This window comes from Perognathus longimembris, chromosome 10 (genome assembly GCF_023159225.1).
Source record: "Perognathus longimembris pacificus isolate PPM17 chromosome 10, ASM2315922v1, whole genome shotgun sequence".
NCBI classification, from domain to species: Eukaryota; Metazoa; Chordata; class Mammalia; order Rodentia; family Heteromyidae; genus Perognathus; species Perognathus longimembris.
The window spans coordinates 37,829,637-37,851,162 of NC_063170.1; the positions used below are offsets into that span (position 1 = coordinate 37,829,637).

Sequence of the window (21,526 nt, forward strand, 5' to 3'; positions counted from 1 at the left end):
AGTTTGGGAGCTTAAGAGCAACTTTTCACTTCTCAGAAGAAAAAGAATGGCAAACAAACACATGAGGAAATGCTCAACATCCCTGGCCATAAAGGAAATGCGAATCAAAATAACAGATTCCATGTCATCCCAGTTTGAATTCTTGATGGTGGCCAATCTAACAACAAATGCTGGCAGGGATGTTGGGAAAAAGGGATCCTATTGCACTGCTGCTGGTAGGACTATAAACTAGTGCAACCACTCTTGTAGGCGGTCTGGACATCCCTCAAAAAACTAAACATAGAACTTCCCTATGACATATCCATACCATTCTTGGGCATCCACCCAGAATGTTACAAGTCAGGAGATGGTAAAGACACTTGCACATCCATGTTCACTGCTGCATTATTCACAATAGTCAAATTGTAGAAACAGCCCAGATATCCTATAGTAGATGAGTAAGTTGATAAAATATGGTACATATACACAATGGAATTTTACTCATCCATTAGAAAGAAGGTCATTTGCAGGGAAATGGATGGACCTAGAATAAATCATGTTAAGTGAGGTAGGCCAAGCTCAAGATAAGAGACACATGTTTTCTCTCATATTCAGAATCTAGAATCTACACTGGGGCATGGTAAATTATACAGGACTCTAGGCATTCACATCCAGTGAGACCAAAGAAGGTATTCTTTTTTTCAAATTTTTATTATCAAACTGATATACAGAGAGGTTACAGTTTCATACGTGAGGCATTGGATACATTTCTTGTACTGTTTGTTAACCTGTCCCTCATACCCTCCTCCCTCCTCCCCCTTTTCCTTCCCCCCCCCCCCAGGTGTTCAGTTCACTTTCACCAAACAGTTTTGCAAGTATTGCTTTTGTAGTTGTTTGTCTTTTTTTACCCTGTGTCTCTCAATTTTGGTATTGCCTTTCAATTCCCTACTTCTAATACCAGTATACATGGTTTCCAAAATACTCAAATAAGATTACAGAGATAGTGTAGGTACAACCACTGGAAGGTGATACAAGAACATCATCAATAATGGAAGCTACAGATACACATGGGACGTTGAAAGTAGTTACAACTGTGATATAACAATCGTTTCCATAACATGGAGTTCATTTCACTTAGCATCATCTTATGTGTTCATAAGGGTATAGCTATTGGGCTCTTGTGATCCTCTGCTATGACTTGCCTAAACCTGTACTAATTATTCCCAATAAGGGAGACCATAGAGTCCATGTTTCTTTGGGTCTGGCTTACTTCACTTAGTATAATTTTTTCCAAGTCCTTCCATTTCCTTACAAATGGGGCAATGTCATTCTTTCTGATAGAGGCATAAAATTCCATTGTGTATATGTACCACATTTTCCTGATCCATTCGTCTACTGAGGGGCATCTGGGTTGGTTCCAGATTCTAGCTATGACAAATTGTGCTGCGATGAACATTGTTGTGCTGGTGGCATTACTATGATTTGTTTGTGGTCTTTTGAATAAATACCCAAAAGTGGGGCTGCTGGGTCATAGGGGAGTTCTATATTTAGCCTTTTGAGGAATCTCCATACTGCTTGCCAGAGTGGCTGAACCAGTTTACATTCCCACCAACAATGAAGTAGGGTTCCCTTTTGGCCACATCCCCCAAGGAAGGTATTCTTAAAGGAGGAACCCAAAGGTGTAACGCTCATTAACACGTATAATACTATATATTGAAATGAATTCCAGGAAAGGGAAACATGGATTATTTATGTTGTTGTTGGCAGTAGTGGTTCCCCGCCCCCCAGAAAGGGAGAGAGGGAGGGTGGAAAATGCAACCATGGCACTTAGTATATACAATGTGGACAATGATCTGTGTAACTTGTAGGCAGGGAAGGGAGGGGGAAACTGAGGGAAAGCAAATGAAGGGGTGACATTGTCCAAAAGAGAAATGCACATATTACCTGAATTTACAACACCTTAATAATATTTTTTAAAAGAGATAAAAGCAAATAGCAAAAGAACCAGGCTCAAGTGACAGAACACTAGCCAATCAGGCACCAGGCCTTGAGTTCAATCCCCAGTACTTCAAAAAAGTGAATAAAAAATGTGGCCAGGCAACTATGTTGGACAGAACTGCATACATTAAAAAGTCTGTCTGCCAGGAGCTGGTGGCTCATGCCTTAGTTCTAGCTACTCAGGAGGCTGAGATCTGAGGATCATGGTTTGAAATGAGCCCAAGCAGAAACACTTATGCGACACTGATCTCCAACTAACCTGAAAAAAGCAAAGCAAAAGGTTTAAGGGCCTAGTTCAAGCCCCAGTACTAGTATGTACACACTACACACACACACACACACACACACACACACACACACACCCATCTGGGTCTTCAGAGGAAGCCCACCCAGTCCAGCCACTTGTGATAGCTTCAGTCCACATTAAGTCCACTGCACCCTTGACCACAAGGTTCATCAGTCATTGACACTGAGTACAAGTGTACTGCATGTGCTCATGTGTACATGCCTGTACAGATGTAGGCCAGACCTTGTGCTGGGTCCTGGGCATGCTCTTCCCTCAGGACATTACAACCCAGTCTGGAAACACCAAGGCCTCCATGGCAATAGCATGTGCCATGGAACCCAGCTGCAGAAAGCCTTGCCAGAGCCACTAATGGAGAGAGGTCCAGAATCTCCAGAAGACCACTGGTTACTGACACATGTGGGGGACAGGGTACAAGAGAGAAAAGAGTCCCCAGCAGGCCGCAGAGCCGTTGCCCAGGCAGGACAAATGGCTTAGTGTTTTCAAGAATCTAAGGGAGCCAGAGGCCTGGAATGAGGAGAATGTCAAGAGATAAGGGTGGCCAACCATCCTGGAGGCCACTACTAATCAAAGTCCAGAAACCACTGGGTGCTTAGTTACTCTGGAGGCTGAGATCTCAGGATCATTGTTCAAAGCCTGGCCAGGCAGAAAAGTCTATGAGACTTATCTCCAATTAAGCCACCCCCTTCAAAAAGCAAAAAACAAAAAATAAGCCAGAAGTGGAGCTACTGCTCAAGTGCTGTGGAAACCAAGTGAAAGATGTAGGGGAGCCCCCTTTTTTTTGAGTCCCTAGAAACAGCAGGCGTAGACAAGGCAGTGGGCCCCAGGAATAGCAAAACTGAAGCTGAATAACAGGAGCGAAAAGCAGCTTAACCTACAGCTGCTTGACTTTTGTACAAGAAAGGAATGAGGAAGACCACTCACTTTGTAAGTTTTAGTTTAAGCGAAGTTCCATTAGGAGAGTTAAGGTTAATTAAGGAGTTAATTAGGTAAATACCAGTCACACCCAGAACCAAGAACTGTATAGCCTTGATTGCTTTGTTTACCAGAGTTTACTGGAATTGTAATCACTAACTGCAATTCTGCTTCTGGCTTTGCCTAACTTGCCTGACTACCTGCGTGTGGTACATGTGATTTTTGCTTTTAAAATCTCAGCCCTGCCGAAGCTTGGGGCTGCACTTTGTTCTCCAAGTGGCGGAGTGCAGACTCCATGCGGTTAATAAAATCCTAGCCTGATTAACTGAGTGTCGAGTCTCCTTTGAATTCAGATACAATTTTTGTAGTGAGTTAGACTCCCACTGTCAGTCTAGCCATGGGTTAGAATCCCACTTTGGTGACCTGGATACAACAAGGGGCAGCACCCAGGTCCTGGGTTCAAGCCCCAGGACTGGCACAAATAAGTAATCCAGAAAACCAGGTCCAGGAGATACAAGGAAGAATAAAAACAAAGAAACTGAGTCCCCGGTCTGGGGGACCGAGTTGATATTTCTCACACCCCAGGCCCAGCTTCCCCTTTCTTTTCTCTCCTGGGCATTTACATGGTAGAGCCACACGTGGGGTGGGGTGAATTTGGGAAAGGGGAAATGACAACTCATAGTCACGAGTCAAGGGGATTCCCAAGACTAAACAGCCACCTGCTGGGGAGACATTTGTCCCACTGGCCCAAAGGACCTTCCCAATGATGAACTACTGAACTGTTTGTATTTCTGCATGTAGGGGAGGGTCATGGGGGGTAAAGATGGCTCTGGTCAGCTTTTCTAATCCATCCCATCACCTCAATCTCAAGCCATGGGCTAGAAAGGTTTGAACATGGCATTCAGGATGTGAAGATACAGCCTCTGCTTCCCATAGGAGTTCCTCACTCTGCTCTGAGCCCAAACCCCATCTGGGATTCAGGTGTCATGTCCCACCCCCCCTCCATCACCCCCCACCCCCAGTTTGTCTCATTATCTTGATGTTCTCTGCCCTCTCTCTCATGAGCCAGGCCTGGAATCATCTGCTACGGCTTCTCAAGGCAGAGAACAGATGACACTTGGCCTCCAGGGGAGGCCTTGTCTGCAGATGTCTTAGGGTAGCCCCAGGAACAAGGAAGCCCTACACAACTTCTGCCAGGCTTGGCTTCTTGGAACAGGGAGGAGTGTGTTGTCAAGGCCCAGGACTCCAATGTGAGACACAGATTCACAAACAGCTAAATCTCTTTCTGTAGAGGCTTATGCACCATTGGTTATTACCTATAAAATTGTCACTTTCCATCTTCTAGGGAAGGTTATGAGAAAAAAAAAAAAGAACACAAACGTAAAAACACCTGATAGTTCCATCCAGGCCACAGTTTATGCTCGATAATTGCACATGATGTTTCCTCTTGTGATCTACTAAAAGCCACTGATAACCATTTTTTCTCTTGTCACCAATTAAAAAACACTGGGTGGGTGGGGAGTCTCCACAAGGCAGAGTAGCTGACATGATGGACATAATAAACCTCAAAGACAGTTGCGTTTTCCAGTTGCACTTAGTCATATGACTAAGTCCTTACAGTCCCCTCTCAGTCGTGGACAGCATCCTCCCCTAGGACCTCTTGTAAAATAATCTGGTCCCAAAGTACTCACTGCCCATGGCCAAGAGACTTAGAACATCTGGCTTACATACTATGTAGTAAAACTACACAGGAAACTACACAGTTAAAACTATTCTTTTAAAAAAGCCAGATGCTGGTAGCTCAGGCCTATAACCCTAGCTATTCAGGAGGCAGAGATCTGAGGATCATAGTTTGAAGCCAGCCCTGGTAGACAAGTCTGACTCATCGGTAATTACCCAGCAAAAAACTGGAAGCATGGCTCAAATGGTAGGTTGGCAGCCTTGAGTAGAAAAGCTGAGCAAGGATTCGAGGCCCTGAGTTTAAGTCCTCATACTAGCACATGCCACCCACAAATATACAAGCACCAAGGTAATTCTCAAAGTTTTCATTAAAAAAAACAAATCAGAGCGCTGGGATGTAGCTCACTGGCAAAGTGCTTGATCCCCAGTACCAAAAAAGAAAACAAATCAGATGATCTTAAGACACTGCTCCATGGGCTGCAGCCCTGGCCGGCCAGCCTGCTTTTTACGGTCATGGTTTCAGCTCCCGAGTCTGGGCCATGATCCTGGCCGGTCAGTATACTTTTTACTTCCCCAATAAATCCATCTTTTTATCATAAAAAAGACACTGCTCCATTCTTATCTGGTAAGCATTAGCCAGAAGTGGAATAGAAGATGCCCCTTAGAGTCTACCCACTGTGCTTGTGCCTGTATTATACACTTGTCACCTTCATTTTGGTTCCCTGCTCAGCCCCTGGATACATTTGATTGGCCAAGAGCTGCTCTGGGTATTTTCAACCCACCAAACCTGGCTTCACAGGGAAAGAGAGATGCTGAGCACAGGCTGACAATGTACTAGGTGGCAGGTACACTGTTAATGCTTGAACCCTGGAAACTTGTATAAACACTAGCATCCATATCACGACATGCTGTCATTGTTAGCCACAGCTTACAAAGGAGGAAACTGAGGTACAGAGAACCTCCTTGGCTTGCCCAGGGCCACAAACCTGTGAAATGATGACCCAGGATTTAAACTCAAAGAGTAAATTAACATGTGGTATGCCACAGGCATGTGACTGGGGAGTCACCCAAAGACAGTGCCTCCAAGCCAGGCTTTGAGTAAAAGCAAATTTCAGCTGATGGGGAGGCCCAAGGGCCAGCACCAGCCTGGTACATGGGAGGCCTAGTTGGGGCTGGAGCAAAGGAAGCACGCGTGCCCTGTAAAGGCATCAGAATTTCCTCTTGTGTACAAAGGGGAAACAAAGATGGTTGGGGGCAGAGGAGGTGACTTTTTGTTTATATGCTTCCTGAAAATTTTTCTGATTATAGGAAGTAGAGGTGCGGCTCAAGTGACAGGCAAACAGCCTTGTGGGGGATGGAAGAAGCTAAGCAATAATGTGAAATCCTGAGTTTGTGCCCTGGTACAAACTTTTTGGTTTTTTTTAAGTTTTCTTGTTACAGCCAGGTGTGGTTCTCAAACCTGCATATAATCCTAGCTACTTGGGAGGTTAGGATAGGGCAATCATGGTTCAAGGCCAGCCCATGCATAAAAGCACATCAGGCTCTATCTCAATGGCCAAGCATAGCTACAAGGGAAGCACAATGGTTGGGCAGAGTGTCAAGCACCTGTCATCCCCAGTAATATGGAAGATAACAGCCTAGGCCAACCCAGGATGAAGACCTTACATTGACAATATCCAACGCAAGAAGGAACTGGAGATGTGGCTTCAGTGGTAAAGTGCCTGCTTTGCAAGTTCCAGGTCCCGAGTTCAATTCCCAGTAAATAGAAAAAAATCTGGGTCTACTTTTTAATCACGGGGATTTTTGTCTCCTATTCTCTTTGCTTTTTCATTTACTCAGGCCTTAAATCATCTCATAATCAAGCCTCCTCCCTTTTTTGTGCCAGTACTAGGTCCTAAACTCAGGGCCTGGGTGCTGTCCCTCAGCTTTTACACTCAGAGCTGATGCTCTACATCTCCACTTTTGGCTTTTGGGGTGGTTCACTGGAGAGAAGAGTGTAACAGACTCTCCTGGGCTGGCTTCACACTGGTGTTCAATCTCAGCTTACTAAGTACCTAGGAGTCACCAGGTGCCTGGCCATAATCAAAGCGTTTTAACCTGGGTCTACATAATTGGGGGTTTTCCCATTGTTTGTCTCAAATTACTTCCCATGCACCCTGTGTCAGAAATAATTGAAACCTGCATTCTATAAATAGAAAATTAATCATATTTCACCACATCTCAGCTGTGAGTACTCACACAGTGTAAATAAATAACACAATCACTTACCACTGACCACAACAGAATTCTACTGGGAGCAGAAGGAAGAGGAAAGGTAAGTTCATTGTAGAGAGAGGAGAGACCAAAATCTCATCTTTCACAGCAGGATACCAGCAGATAGTAACTCCAGCAGAAATACGAAGATGTAGCCATAAAACACATACTAGTTAAAATCACAGGAGTCATTACCTCTACAATCATCTGAAATACATTGAACTATCATAAACTGCCTTTAGGGAAGACAAATAGAAAAGATGCCACTCTAGTGGGACTAATTTTTTTTTTTGAGTCAGGGTCTCATTCACTTTTGTAGTGACATTTCAAAGTTTAATTCCTAAGCAATAAGCAGGTAATTATTTTTTTTTCAGTATTCTCCATTGTGAAGACTTTGTCCTCAAGCTTTATTAACTGAAGCCAGGACTGAAGCCATGATTCCAGCTATTTTCTTAGCCTTACAACCCAATATTTTGCAGTTTTGAAAGACCGTGTATGCGTAAGGCATTTATATCTTCTGCTTCTACAGATAATATGATGAGTATCTACAACCCAAAATGCCTACATAAAGCAGTATGGACGTTCTTCAAAAGATTAAACATACAGCCTTCCTATTACCAAACAATCCCAACCATGGGCATTTATCCAAATGACCACAAACAAGGCCACTCTGAAGTCACCAGCACAGCCACTGGTTACTATGGCTAAGGTATGGACTCAACCAACCCAGAAGCCCCTCAGTGGACTAATGGATCAAGAAAAGATGGCATATATACACAATAGAATTCTAAAGCAGGATAATTATTGAGTGTGTTTAAAACATCAGCTGGGGGCTGGGAATATGGCCTAGTGGGAAGAGTGCTTGACTCATATACATGAAGCCCTGGGTTTGATTCCCCAGCACCACATATACACAAAACGGCCACAAGTGGCACTGTGGCTCAAGTGGCAGAGTGCTAGCCTTGAGCAAAAAGAAGCCAGGGACAGTGCTCAGGCCCTGAGTCCAAGGCCCAGGACTGATAAAATAAATAATAAATAAAACATCAGCTGGCTGAAGGATGCTGGGACAGCCAGATCCTCACATGATAGTGAGAATAGGAACCAACTCACCTCCCTAGAACACCAATCTGTCCACTCCCAACAAGGTCCCATACTGAGCCAGCCCACCCCAGGGCGGAGCAGAGGAGGGGCCATTCCATTCCAAGCTAGCACGAGAAAGATAAAGCTCTCTGGTGATAAATTTTCTGGCTACAAGCTAAGGAGGAATGATTAAGTGGATGAAGAAAGACAGAGAAAGACAGAGCTGAAAGGCATTCATTCCACTTTTAACCACAACTCTCCCCACCTACTTTCCAAAAATGAAGAAGAAAAAAAAAGGAACAGGGGAATACAAACAGGAGATACAAAAATTTCCCTACACTTATTTTGCCTAGGCTTAGAATTTATAATCTTCCTACCTCAGTCTCCCAAGTGTAGACATAAATGATACTATTCCTGGCTCTTTTTGGTTTTAGTAATAGTAAAATTTCTGGGGTTTTTTTTGTTTGGTGTTTTGTTTTTTTGTTTTTAGTACTGGGGGATTTAAATTCAGTGTCTTGCTTGCTAGATAGGTACTCTTATCACTTAGCCTACATTCCTAAAACCTTTTGTTTTAGCTGAGGCCGGCCAGGCTGAGATCCTATTGATGCCCCTTACATAGGTGGGATGATAGGTACAAACTACCACGTCCACCTCTTGGTGGAGTTTCACTACATTTTTTGCTTGAGCTAACTTTAAACTGAGATTCTCTTCATCCTTGTCTTCTGAGAATTTACATGTGTGAGCCACCACACCCAGCATCATGTATTTTTTTTTAAATATAAAACATACTGTTGGGGCTAGGAATATGGTAAAGTACTTGCCTTGTATACATGAAGCCCTGGGTTCGATTCCTCAGCACCACATATATAGAAAAACGCCGGAAGTGGCACTGTGGTTCAAGTGGTAGAGTGCTAGCCTTGAGCAAAAAGAAGCCAGGGATAGTGCTCAGGCCCAGAATTCAAGCCCCAGGACTGGCAAAAAATAAAAAAAATAAAACATACTGTTTACTAGGTCTTAAACTCAGGGCCTTACACTCAACTTTTTCACTCATGGCCCTACCACTGGAGTATTGCCACTATTGCTGGATTTTTGCTGGTTAATTAGAAATAAGTCTTTTGCTGGGCACTGGTGGCTCACACCTGTAATCCTAGCTACTCAGGAGGCTGAGATCTGAGGATCGCAGTTCAAAGCCAGCCTGGGGGGCTAGGAATATGGCCTAGTGGGAAGAGTGCTTGCCTTGTATACATGAAGCCCTGGGTTCGATTCCTCAGCACCATATATACAGAAAACAGCCAGTGGAGGCGCTGTGGCTCAAGTGGCAGAGTGCTAGTAGCCTTGAGAGAAAGAAGCCAAGGACAGTGCTCAGGCCCTGAGTCCAAGGCCCAGGACTGGTTAAACAAACAAACAAAAAGCCAGACTGGGCAGGTAAAAGTCCATGAGACTCTTATCTCCAATAAATTAATCAGAAAATGATGGAAGTGGCACTGTGGCACAAGTGGTAGAGGACTAGCCTTGAGCACAAACAGGCCCAGGGACAATGCCCAAGCCTAGAGTTCAAGCCCCAGGAGTGGCAAAAGAAGAAGGAAAAAGAGGAAAAAAGAAGAGGAAGAAGAAGAAATAAGTCAAGAGGTGAAGGAAGGGGCTGGGAATATGACCTAGTGGTAAAGTGCTCACCTCGTATACATGAAGCCCTGGGTTCGATTCCTCAGCACCACATATATAGAAAAAAGCCGGAAGTGGCACTGTGGCTCAAGAGGTAGAGTGCTAGCCTTGAGCAAAAAGAAGCCAGGGACAGTGCTCAGACTCTGAGTCCATGCCCTAGGACTGGCAACAAAAACAAAACAAAACAAAGAGTTGAAGGAAGGAGTGACATTGTCCAAATGTAACTGACATTGTCCAAATGTAACTGTAACCCCTCTGCACACCACCTTAGTAACAACAAAACATTTTTTTAATTAAAAAGTCTGTCAGATTTGCCTGCCTGCACTGGCTTCAAATGATTCTCAGATCTCAGCCTCCTAAGGAGCTCCAATTATATTGCAAGTCACCAGCACCTGGGGTCTGGTGCATTATTATAGGCCCAAGTGTGACCTAATCAGATTTGGGGTTTCCAAAATTATTACTGTCTGCAGGCTTTTTAGGTGATTTTTCAGGGCCTTCTAGCTAGCTTAAGTTCCTTTGGCAATGTTCGGTAGTAAGACTGTAACCATATGAAGCTCAAGGGACTGAGGCTGTGCATGAGGGATGATGCATGACCAGCTAACATCCACCATCAACACGCCTATTCATCCAAGACCAGCTCAGAACTGAACACAAAAATCTAGTCTTCCCTAGAAGAGACAAAGCCAACCCAGTTCTGTCACTTTGTCACAGGATCACAACTGCTTGAGTAACAACACCCCAGAAGTACTGGGGTGTTGCAGCCCCACAAACCTAAGTCTTTCTTGCCTGCTAGCAGCCATGATTTTCCTTGGGTCTTGCCCACCTCTCAGTCTCTGTGGTCATCTGACCTCATGACCAATGAGACATCAGACTAAGCCTCAGTTGATTGGGGCATGGAGGAACATACACTTCAGAACCAATGAGCCTTCATTCTGGGGCTTTTCTGAAGCTATGAGCCAAAGGAATGCTATCCCACTGAGGTGGCTGGGGGGGGGGGGGGGGAGGGAAGCTTGAAAGCCTAATGCAGACAGCAGCCACCTTGGCACCTGAGAGGAGAGCCTGATAATGGACGTAGGGAAGAGAGATAGAAAGATAACCAGGTCCCAATGCTACTTTGAGCTTCTACACCAAGCAGAATCCTACAATCTATCTCTGTATTGCTAGTTCCCGAGTCATGTCTAGCCCCTTCCTAATATCACCTTTGCTCGTTGGAATTTTTCTGTCAGTCATGGGGTTTGAACTCAGGGCCTGGGCACTGTCCCTGAGCTCTCACACTCAAAGTTAATACTCTACCACTTTGGGCCACAACACTACTTTCTGTTTTCTGGAGGTTAATTGGAGATAAGAATCTCATAGGCATTTCTGCCCAGGCTGGTTTTGTACTGTGATCCTCAGGTCTCAGCCTCCTGAGTAACCATGAGCTCAAGCCCCAATTCTGGCACATGCGTATGTACACGTACACACGTACACACACGTACACACACACACACACACACACACACACACGGAGTCCCTAACCATGCTCTATCTCCTACAATTACAGGCAGATGTGTCCTGCAAGGAAAGGTGGGGCTGCTCTAGAAAGCTGTTTTCACAGTAGGAAATGACCCACAAAGGTGAGCATTTCCCGGCAAGTCATCTCAGGAGCAACAAGGGATCTTTACCGGTAGAGGAAAACAAGCACTGCCACCCCAGGGCTGTTTCCTGACTTAAAAATCTGCACTCCAAGGAATTCTAAATGAGTTCCCTGTGCGTGGATGAGGCTACAGATGTTCGCACTGAAAACCAGATCTCGCCCACATGGTGACTCAGACCCAGGATGATTTACTGTAGCAGAGACAAGCTGAGGTCGAGGCCCAGCCTCCCTATCTGAATGTGTCACTGTGTCAGCAGTGCCACTCGGCATGGCTTAGGACAGCCAAACCAAGCCACTTGAAGCCAGGGGGCCTGGGCACTGTCACCATGCCGGCTGAGCCCATTGGGGGCCAACCCACTCGTCCAAGCTTGTTACCTGGCTTGTAAGCTAAGAACGATGGACAGCCTTTCCCCTCACGGAGGGGCCCCAGAACCAAGGGAGATAAAGACAGGATGTTAGCTTTTTAAAAATAACTGTCCTACATATTTGACATGACACAGGCTTCAAAGATGCCTTGGTAATGCCATTTATAAATAAACCATTTGGGTTTGCAGAGAGACGTTGCACCTGGCGGTGAGCCTGCAGGACAGGCTCAGCAGGAAGCACTGCCCCAGTGTGCAACTCTCAGGGCCTGAGCTTGCACAGCAGGCATAAAGCACACTACTTATTCTTTCAGTACAAAGGGCAGTCAGTCACCAGGATCTCACAGGGGGACTGCAGAAACCATTCATTGTAGGGGGAGGATGGGAGAGGAGTTCCTGAGACCTTTCAGGGTTTCCATGTTCATAAAAAAAGATTCTACTCATTTGCCTATGTCGTCTTTATCCTCTCAGGAGCATCCCCTGGAGTCTTCCAAAATGATATGACAGGTGGCATTGTCAGAAATGGAACACAGAGATACACACAGGCTTCCGCTGTGGAGTGATGAAACCCTTGCTGCTAAGACTTCTGCCCTCCCAAACTGGGAGCTAACTATGCCTCTTTATAAAATAAAAAAGAAATGGAGTCGAGGTAGAAAGGAGAATGGCTCTTCTATTAAGTCAGACATTCAAGAGACACATCAACTGTGAAATAGCAGGGTGTATAGTAATGCACTCCTGCAATCCCAGTACTCAGGAGGAGGAGGAGATGGAGTTGGGGACCAGCCTGGGCTACATAGTAAGATTCTGTCTCAAAAAAAAAAGCCAGGGGCTGGGAATATGGCCTAGTGGTAAAGTGCTCGCCTCGTATATATGAAACCCTGGGTTCGATTCCTCAGCACCACATATATAGAAAAAAGTCAAAAGTGGTGTTGTGGCTCAAGTGGTAGAGTGCTAGCCTTGAGCAAAAAGAAGCCAGGGACAGTGCTCAGGCCCTGAGTTCAAGCCCCAGGACTGGCAAAAAAAAAAAAACCCAAAACAAAACAACAACAACAAAAAAAGCCAGGCACTGATAGCTCAAGATCAAAGGCAAGCTGGATAGAAAAGCCTGTGGGATGTTTATACCCAGTGAGCCAGCAAAAAGCCAGAAGTGAGGTCCAAGTGGTAGAGATCCAGCCTTGGGCAAAAAAACTGTCAGTGCCCTGGCCCTGAGTTTAAGCCCCAATACCGGCAAATAAAGTTAAAATTTAAACTCATATAAACATAACTCCTTTCCATTAAATTCTTTGCTTGAGAAAATAGTCCTTTCCATAAACTATGCTAACATCTAAAACACATCACCTTTAGTGACTGTGCCAGTCTTTAAAACTTTTTGGTCTGGCATGTGATTGAAATAGTAGACTGCCTGCTTAACAAGTGCAAGGCCCTGTGTTCAAACCATACACACACACATTTTAATTTCCAGTATGGTAATATTGCTATAATGCCACAAAATGAAGCTCCTGGGAGTACTTAGTGGTAACTAGAGGTAAAAGGGTCAAGGCCCACAAGGGTCAGGGTCACCTCAAAGTACCAAGCATGATGCAATCTCAGGACTGCTCTGGTAAGACTTTACATGAAGCAGGGCCATCCATGTGCTTTCAGTAAGAGGGAAGCAGTTATTCTTCTCCGAATTATGCTCAGTTGGGCTAGGAAAATGGCCTAGTGGTAGAGTCCTTGCCTCATAAAAATGAAGCCCTGGGTTCAATTCCTCAGCACCACATACACAGAAAAAGCCACAAGTGGCGCTGCGGTTCAAAGTGGTAGAGGGCTAGCCTTGAGCAAAAAGAAGCCAGGGACAGTACTCAGGCCCTAAGTTCAAGGCCCAGGACTAGAAAAAAAAAATTATGCCGTCAACTAGCATTTTTCAGGGTGCAAGGCTCCACTTGCACTGTATTGTCTTCAGCACTTCACATATGGCAAGCCAAATGCAATGGTACATGCCTGTAATTCCGGCACTTGGGAGGCAGAGGTAGAGGAATCAGTTTGAAGCCAGCCTGGATTACATAGACTTTTGTCTCAAAAGGCCATGAGTTATGTATATATAGTTCAGTGCTTGCCTAGCATACAAGGCCTTGTGTTCCACCCTGTGGCTTGCTACAGAAAAGGGGACCTGCTGGAATTCAACAAACAAAACCACCAATCCACTGGCAGTAGCACTAGAGAACAGTCACCAAGCTGTACCCTTGTGAGCTGGGCACTTACATGTATATATTGTTATTTTGTGTGTGTGCAAATGCTCTACCATTGAACTACTTTTCCATCCCTTGTAATTCTTCAATAAACACTTTTAAGGAATGCCACTTCCTTTGATACGTTTAGATGAGCTCAATTGAAAACATGCATTGGTATAAAGGAAGCTGTGGGATGAGAGAGAGGGTCAAGAGAAGGCAAAGAGGGCAGTGGCAGATGCCCCTCTGTAGAACAATGGTCATGCCCTTGTTGAAAAGAATATTCTAGAATCATAAAAGGATCACTGAATCACTGACTTACTGCGCAGTGCTGAGGTGCCTATCTAGAATAAGCTTACAAGAAACCCTGCTTTCTAAAGCCATCCAATTTACTCTTCAAGAGCACTTGTAGCAGCTACTAAAACACACACACAAAACCCCACTTCACATAGTGGCTGCATGGAGAGCCCGTAAGAGCGCTCTGCACTGCCTGATGGAACAGTCTATGAGGGTAGACCTGGGCTAGATCTGACATCCAACGCAAAGCCACAGGTGGCAAAAAGAATGCTTGACATAGCCAGGCATTGGTAGCTCACGCCTGTAATCCTAACTGCTCAGGATGCTGAGATCTGAGGATTATAGTTCAAAACCAGCCTGGGCAAGCAAGTCTGTGAGACTCTGATCTCCAGTTAACCACCAGAAAACTGGAAGTAGCACTGTAGCTCAAGTGGTAGAGTGCTAGCCTTGAGCTGAAGAGCTCAGGGACAGCGTCTAGGCCCAGAGTTCAAACCCTACAACCAACAAACAAACAAAAAAAAGAACGCTTCACATGGTTGATGCAATCTACTTTTTTATTCACTTGAGTTGTAATTTAGACAACTGCATATGGCTGAAGGCTGCTATGTTGGGCACAGCACAGGCCCAAAGCCCTCTTTGTCCACTTGTTTTCTTCTCAGCCCCAGGTCCTGAAGAGATGGAAACCAGAACAGGCTGGTCTCAAACTCATGATCCTCCTGTCTCAGCTGAAACTTACATTTGTCAGTGGTGGGGCTTGAACACTGTCCCTGAGCTCTTTTGCTCAAGGCTCTACCACTTTAAACCATAATGCCACTTCTGTTATTCTGGTGGTTATTTGGAGATAAGAGTCTCATAAACTTTTCTGCCCAGGCTGGCTTTACACCATCTACTGAGTAGCTAAGATTACAGGTGTGAGCCACCAGCACCCGACTTGAAATTTTTTTGTTTGTTTGGTTTTGTTTTTGTTGCCAGTCCTGGGGCTTGAACTCAGGGCCTGAGCACTGTCCCTGGCTTCTTTTTGCTCAAAGCTAGCACTCTACCACTTGAGCCACAGTGCCCCTTCTGGCTTTTTCTATACATATGTGGTACTGAGGAATCAAACCCAGGGCTTCATGTATACGAGATGAGCACTTTACCACTAGGCCATATTCCCAGTCCCCAACTTGAAATTTTTTAACCTGATTTCAGACTTAGAAAAACTGAGGGGAACATGGGTGGATGGGTGGATGGGTGGATGGGCAGGTGGGTGGATGGATGGGTAGATGGATAAATGGGTAGATCTTTTCTAAGGAGGAAGAGGTTATCTCCTAACATAACAGAGCATAGTTATGAAAAAGCACAAAATAAGCAATCTAAGTGGATGTGACTTTTTCCAAAAGCCATCAACAATCCCACTCTTTTATCATAAAGGAAAAAAAAATCCCTCATCAATATTACATTTATTTTCTCCTCTCTCTCCCCCGATCCCCCTCTACCCCTCCTTTTCCCTCTCTCCCTTTTTCCTCCTCCCCTTCCCTCCCTGCCCCCATCTCTGGGGTCCTTGAATCTGAAAGAGTTCTTCAGTCTTGGTACTTCATAGCCTTGCCTTTCTGTTAAGTTGGGAAAGACATGCTTTTGAAGCATCTTTTCAGGGGAGGTTACTTGGGTACAGGCTGCTAGCATGGACGTGATTGGTTATACAGCAGCTCACCAGGTAAGATCCAGAGCACACAAGCAGAGAAATTCAGCAGCCCCAGAAGCTTCCCAGGGCAGCTGTCAGCCCCACAGGCCTGGAGGAAGCGAGTAGTATAACAGCCCTATTGCATACACCAACACAGCCAGAGACTGAGACCCAAGGATTCTTTCCGTCATGGTCACAAATGCTCCTGAACCCTTAGGAGTCTCAGTTAGAGGCGGCAGAATTGCTTAAACACATTGTTCTGAACTTTCAGCAAACTGTTTCCATGTCTATGCCAAGAGGCTTAATATGGCTTCTCAAAATCCATTTTAGTTATTTACTTCATATGTACATATGTGCCAGGACTAGAGCTGAATTCCAGGCTTTGCACTCTCAGTTGGCTTTTTTCCTCAAGGTTGACTCTACCACTTGAGCCACACATCTACTTCTGTGTTGTTTTTAACAGTCTCATGAACTTTTCTGCTTCGAAGTTTCTGGCTTCAAACCACTATCTCAGTCCCTGAGATTAGGATTACAGATATGAAACAATGTCCAGAGTTTAACTTTTTTTTTCCTCCACAGATTAGATTTCAGATGATTGTACAACAGTGGGCACATTCATCAGGATGTGTTTCAACCCCCAGCCAAGCTGTTAGGAAGCAGGAGCTCTACTTTATTATGCATTTCATCATCAAGGCAACATGGTTAGCTGATGGTCCAGCTTTGGAAAAGCTGAGCACAGCCAGCAACAGCCTCTGTTAGAAGCTGCATCTGACACCAGGGCACGTCGGACAAGCAATCTGGGTTGCTGCTTCTGCTGGCTTTTAGCTATCTCCCTCCTGACTGCAGCTTGTCCCTAAGGGAAAGAGAAGGCACAAGAGGCAAAGGGGCCTAAGTCCTCTGCTGAAACTCCAACACCACCAGAAGAGTAAGCCAAAACATCAAAAGTAGAATTTTTCACTCTAACCTCTCAGTACTTATTAAAATAATATAACCAAGAATTTTTCAATAAAAATCAATTTTAAGCTGATTATGACATACATAGATTAACCAGTCTTGCCCATCAGGTTAAGATTAAGCAGAGGGCTGGGGATATGGCCTAGTGGCAAGAGAGCTTGCCTCGTATACATGAGGCCCTGGGTTCGATTCCCCAGCACCACATATGCAGAAAACGGCCAGAAGTGGCGCTGTGGCTCAAGTGGCAGAGTGCTAGCCTTGAGCAAAAGGAAGCCAGGGACAGTGCTCAGGCCCTGAGTCCAAGGCCCAGGACTGGCAAAAAAAAAAAAAAAAAAAAAAAAAAAAGATTAAGCAGAGGACTTCATAATGTAGTCAGCATGTGGCTAGATAAAAATAAAAGTCTCATCTAGAAATTCAACTGTGAAACTTGAGGGTAGGGATGAGGGCAGAAAAATGGAGGAGAGTAATAGGAGGGTGACATTGATCAAGATGCATTGTATACATAACCTGAAATATACAACTGTAACTTCTTTGTACAACTAAATTAAAAATAAAAAACTAAGTCCCAGCTAGGCACTGGTAGCTCACACTACTCAGGAGGCTGAGATCTGAGGATCACAGTTAAAAGTCAAAACTAGCAGAACGTACTCTTATCTCAAATTAATCAGGAAAAACATGGAAGTTGGAAGTGGAGTTGTGGCTCAAGTGGTAGAGCAACCTTGAGGGGTAAAAGCCAAGTGAAAGTATGAGGCCCTGATTTCACTCACACACACACACTCTCTCTCTCTCTCTCTCTAGTCTCATAGCTTTTATAATCTTAAGGGTGGAAAAAACTGCAAATTGTCAGCTCTCACTTCACAGATGAGGTGACTGACATCTCAGAGGGAAAGCTTCTCCCCCAAGGATATATACCTGGTTAGGTAGGAGGTTGAAGACTGAAAATCTCCTAGTCTCCTAACCCCTAACCCAGTACTCTTTCATCAATCTCCATAAAGGTCTCAAAACACATACACTAACTATGAAAACACACTTAACCCTGTTCCACCTTCTCTGGCTGTGTAAACAAGGAGAACTGACAACCGCTCAGTGCCACTGTTTTTCATTGACATGCTCAAAGGCTACCAGAAGACTAAGATAACCATAGAAACCATTAGCACATTTAGCATATAATAAGCTTTCACTAGTTATTTTTACATAGGTGTCATTAGTCAATAAATGCCAAGTGTGGGATGGAAAGAATTAATATTGATAAACATTGTATGCCAGGAACCATCCCAGGCATTTCACAAACATCATGTTACTTAATCTTAAACATGTTACTTAACAGCCCTGGCAAGATAGGCATTGCACACTGTTATTTTGGAGAGAAGAAGATTAAAACTCACAATAGCTAAAAAGCAAAACAACACACCCATCATGTCGTCAAGACTGTTAACTTTTTAGGAGTCAATGGAGAATTCACACCCAGCTTTCCTGAGTTATACACCCCATCATGCCTTTCTCCATCACATACCACGTAGATCAGTGTCTACCAGTTCAAAAAAAAGTTTTCCTAGGCTTTTCGCTTCCTCTTCCTTGTGTTTGCCTGGCTTCCTTACTCAGCTGGTATTCTACTGAGCCATCAGCTCAGCTCTGTATTGGTTATTTTGCAGACAGAGTCTAGAGGACTTTTCTGCCAGGGTTAGCCTTAAATTGCCAATCTCTGGATCTCAGCCTCCTAAACAGAATTACAGGCATAAGCCACACTGGTGTCTGGCTCCTATGCTTTTTGGACTACAAGTTTCACAGTATTAAAGTATGAATGTCATTTTTCTTTTTGGCAGTACTGGTGTTTAAATTCAGGGCTCCACACTTGCTAGGCAAGCTCTACAACACTTGAGTCAGTCCCCAGCCCTTTTTCTTTTAGTTTTCTCCTCAGACAGGGCATTAAGCAGCTAGCCTTGGGCCCAGATCAGAGATTGCTAACATGACTACTATTTTTTTCCTCAGGAAAAAAAAACACAAATAACCCTTACTAGATAGCAAAGAATTCCCTATGGCAAGACTGATAGCAGTGCTAGGAACTGCTCTTTCTTGCTTTACTGTGGCTAGCTTATCTCAGATCACTGGGAGTGCTAACCAAAGTCCTTGCTTTGGAGACTGGTTAACCATTAAGGTTCCTGAAGAACATACAGTGAAAAATGGTTTCCTGCCCAAAAAAGGCAAGAAGAAAGAAAGTTGATGTCCTCAGTTCTCAAACCTGTCTCTTCATCATCACCATTAGCAGAGCAGTTTTCAAATACAGCTCAGAATTCTGACACTGCTCCCATCAGGAGTAATTTTAATTTGGACCTGTCGTGCTTCAGTCAATAAAATACGACAGTCACATTGCTTTTTTAATTTTTTTTTTTTTTTTGCCAGTCTTGGGGCTTGGGGTGAACTCAGGGCCTCTACTACTGAGCCACAGTGCCACTTCTGGCCTTTTCTGTTTATGTGGTGTTGATGAACCAAACCCAGGGCTTCATGTAGGCTAGGCAAGCACATTGCCACTAAGCCACATGCCCAGCCGGACACATTGCTTTTGAAGTTTCAAGGCGCAGACTGAGAAAGCCATGAAGCATCCATGTGGTTACCTTGAGGCTATCATTCTGGAAGATGCCACACACGCAACCACAGGCAGGATGAAAATGCCACCTCATCCCCCAGCCAAGGGCTAATCACAACTGCCAGGCACAGGGACATCACTGCCCCCGCAGATGACCACAGTCCCAGCTGACACCTGAGTCAAACCACAGGCATTCTCTCAAGCAGATCTACCCAGCTGGGCTCCAACTAATCCTTCCTAAACCCTGGACTCACAAACTAGGTCACATAAAACAACTGTGGGACTCAGGGGTCATTTGTTTTTATACAGAAATCAAAACAATGAAGAGGTTGGGTGTCATGACACATGCTTGTAATTCCATCACTCGGGAGGCTAAGAGAGGAGGATTGTGAGTTTCAGGCCAATCTGGGCTACATAGTGAGACCCTGCCTCAAAGAAATAGAAAACTAAAGCAAAGAATTAGGGCCTAGGTGCTGGTGCCTCACACCTGTAACCCTAGCTACTCAGAAGACTGAAATCTGAGGATTATGGCTCAAAGCCAGCCCAAGCAAGGAAGTCTATGAGACTCATTTCCAATTAACCAGCAAGAAGCTGGAAGTGGCAAGACCTAAAGTACACTGGGCCATGATAAATGTTATAGGACTCTAGGCATTCACACAAAGTAAGATCAAAGGAGGATAGTCTTAGGAGAGGAACACAAAGGTGCAATGCTTGCTTACATGTATATGATCATATAACATAATATTTATCAAAATGAACTTCAAGAAATGGAAATGGGGGCTGGGAATATGGCCTCATGGCAAGAGTGCTTGCCTAGTATACATGAAGCCCTGGGTTCAATTCCTCAGCACCACATATATGTAAAAATCCAGAAGGGGCGGTGTGGCTCAAGTGGTAGAATGCTAGCCTTGAGCAAAAAGAAGCCAGGGACAGTGCTCAGGCCCTGAGTTCAAGCCCCAGGACTGGCAAAAAACAAAAACAAAAACAAACAAAGAAATGGAAATGGCAAAGGGTGAAACCAAATGCAGCAAGTGGTATTCACTACACATCATGTTGAAAGTAAACTATACAACTTGTAGGTGGGGACAAGCGGGAAAAACTGGGAGGTAGTGAGGGAAGGGTTAATACTTGCTGGGTGCCAGTGCCTCACCTTTCTAATCCTAGCTAGTCAGGAGGCTGAGATCTGAGGATCTCAGTTCAAAACCAACCCTGGGCTTAAAAATCCATGAGACTCATCTCCAATTAACCACCAGGAAAGTGGCACTGTGATCCAAGAGTGCTAGCCTTGATCGAAAAAGCTCAGGAACGTCGTCTAGGCCTGGTGTTCAAGACCCATAACCGACAAAAATTTAAAAAAGAAATGTACTCTTTACCTGACTTAAGTAACTGTAACCCCTCTGTATATCACCTTTATAATATTAAAAGATAAGTTTTAATAAGCTGGGACAGGAGGTGTGACTCAAGTGACAGAGCACCAATCTTGAGCAAAAACACTCAGGTCCAGAGTCCAAGCCCCACTATCAGCCAAGTGCACGCACACACACAAACACACACACACACACACACACACACACACACACACTCACACAAACTAAAACAGGAGAAAATAAATGAGGGAGGATAACTCCTCCATTCTATCTCTTGCAGCAAACATAAAACCAAGAAGACAGCACCTACCTATGGACTTCCAATCCGTAAGACCAAATATGAGTCCTTCAGCATTCTGGCCATGAAAGAGTAGATGAAGAAAACCAAACCTCACATATCATGCTTAGGTTGAGCTTGATGCCAAACAATAGAAGTGTTTATACTAAGTGGGTTTGGCCATGGTTTATAATAAACAGCGGATATTCCTTTCTTTGTCTCCCATCTTAGCAATTCATTTCTGACATTAATCTCTCTTAGGTAATCCAGCAAAACACAAAAAAGGAAACCTCAGGCAAGAATAGAACAAA

General features: G+C 44.5%; 1 protein-coding gene and 1 long non-coding RNA gene across 3 annotated transcripts in view; one reads left to right on the forward strand and one right to left on the reverse strand.

Moving 5' to 3' along the window:
* The window catches only part of Sh3bp5 (SH3 domain binding protein 5), a 68,845-nt gene that overhangs the window by 36,138 nt on the left and 11,181 nt on the right, over positions 1 to 21,526 (reverse strand). The window lies entirely within an intron of this gene.
* Positions 5,555 to 19,994, forward strand: LOC125358620. The gene is made up of 3 exons (XR_007212342.1): positions 5,555 to 5,565; positions 10,748 to 10,752; positions 18,945 to 19,994. It is a non-coding gene; the product is annotated as an uncharacterized LOC125358620 (long non-coding RNA).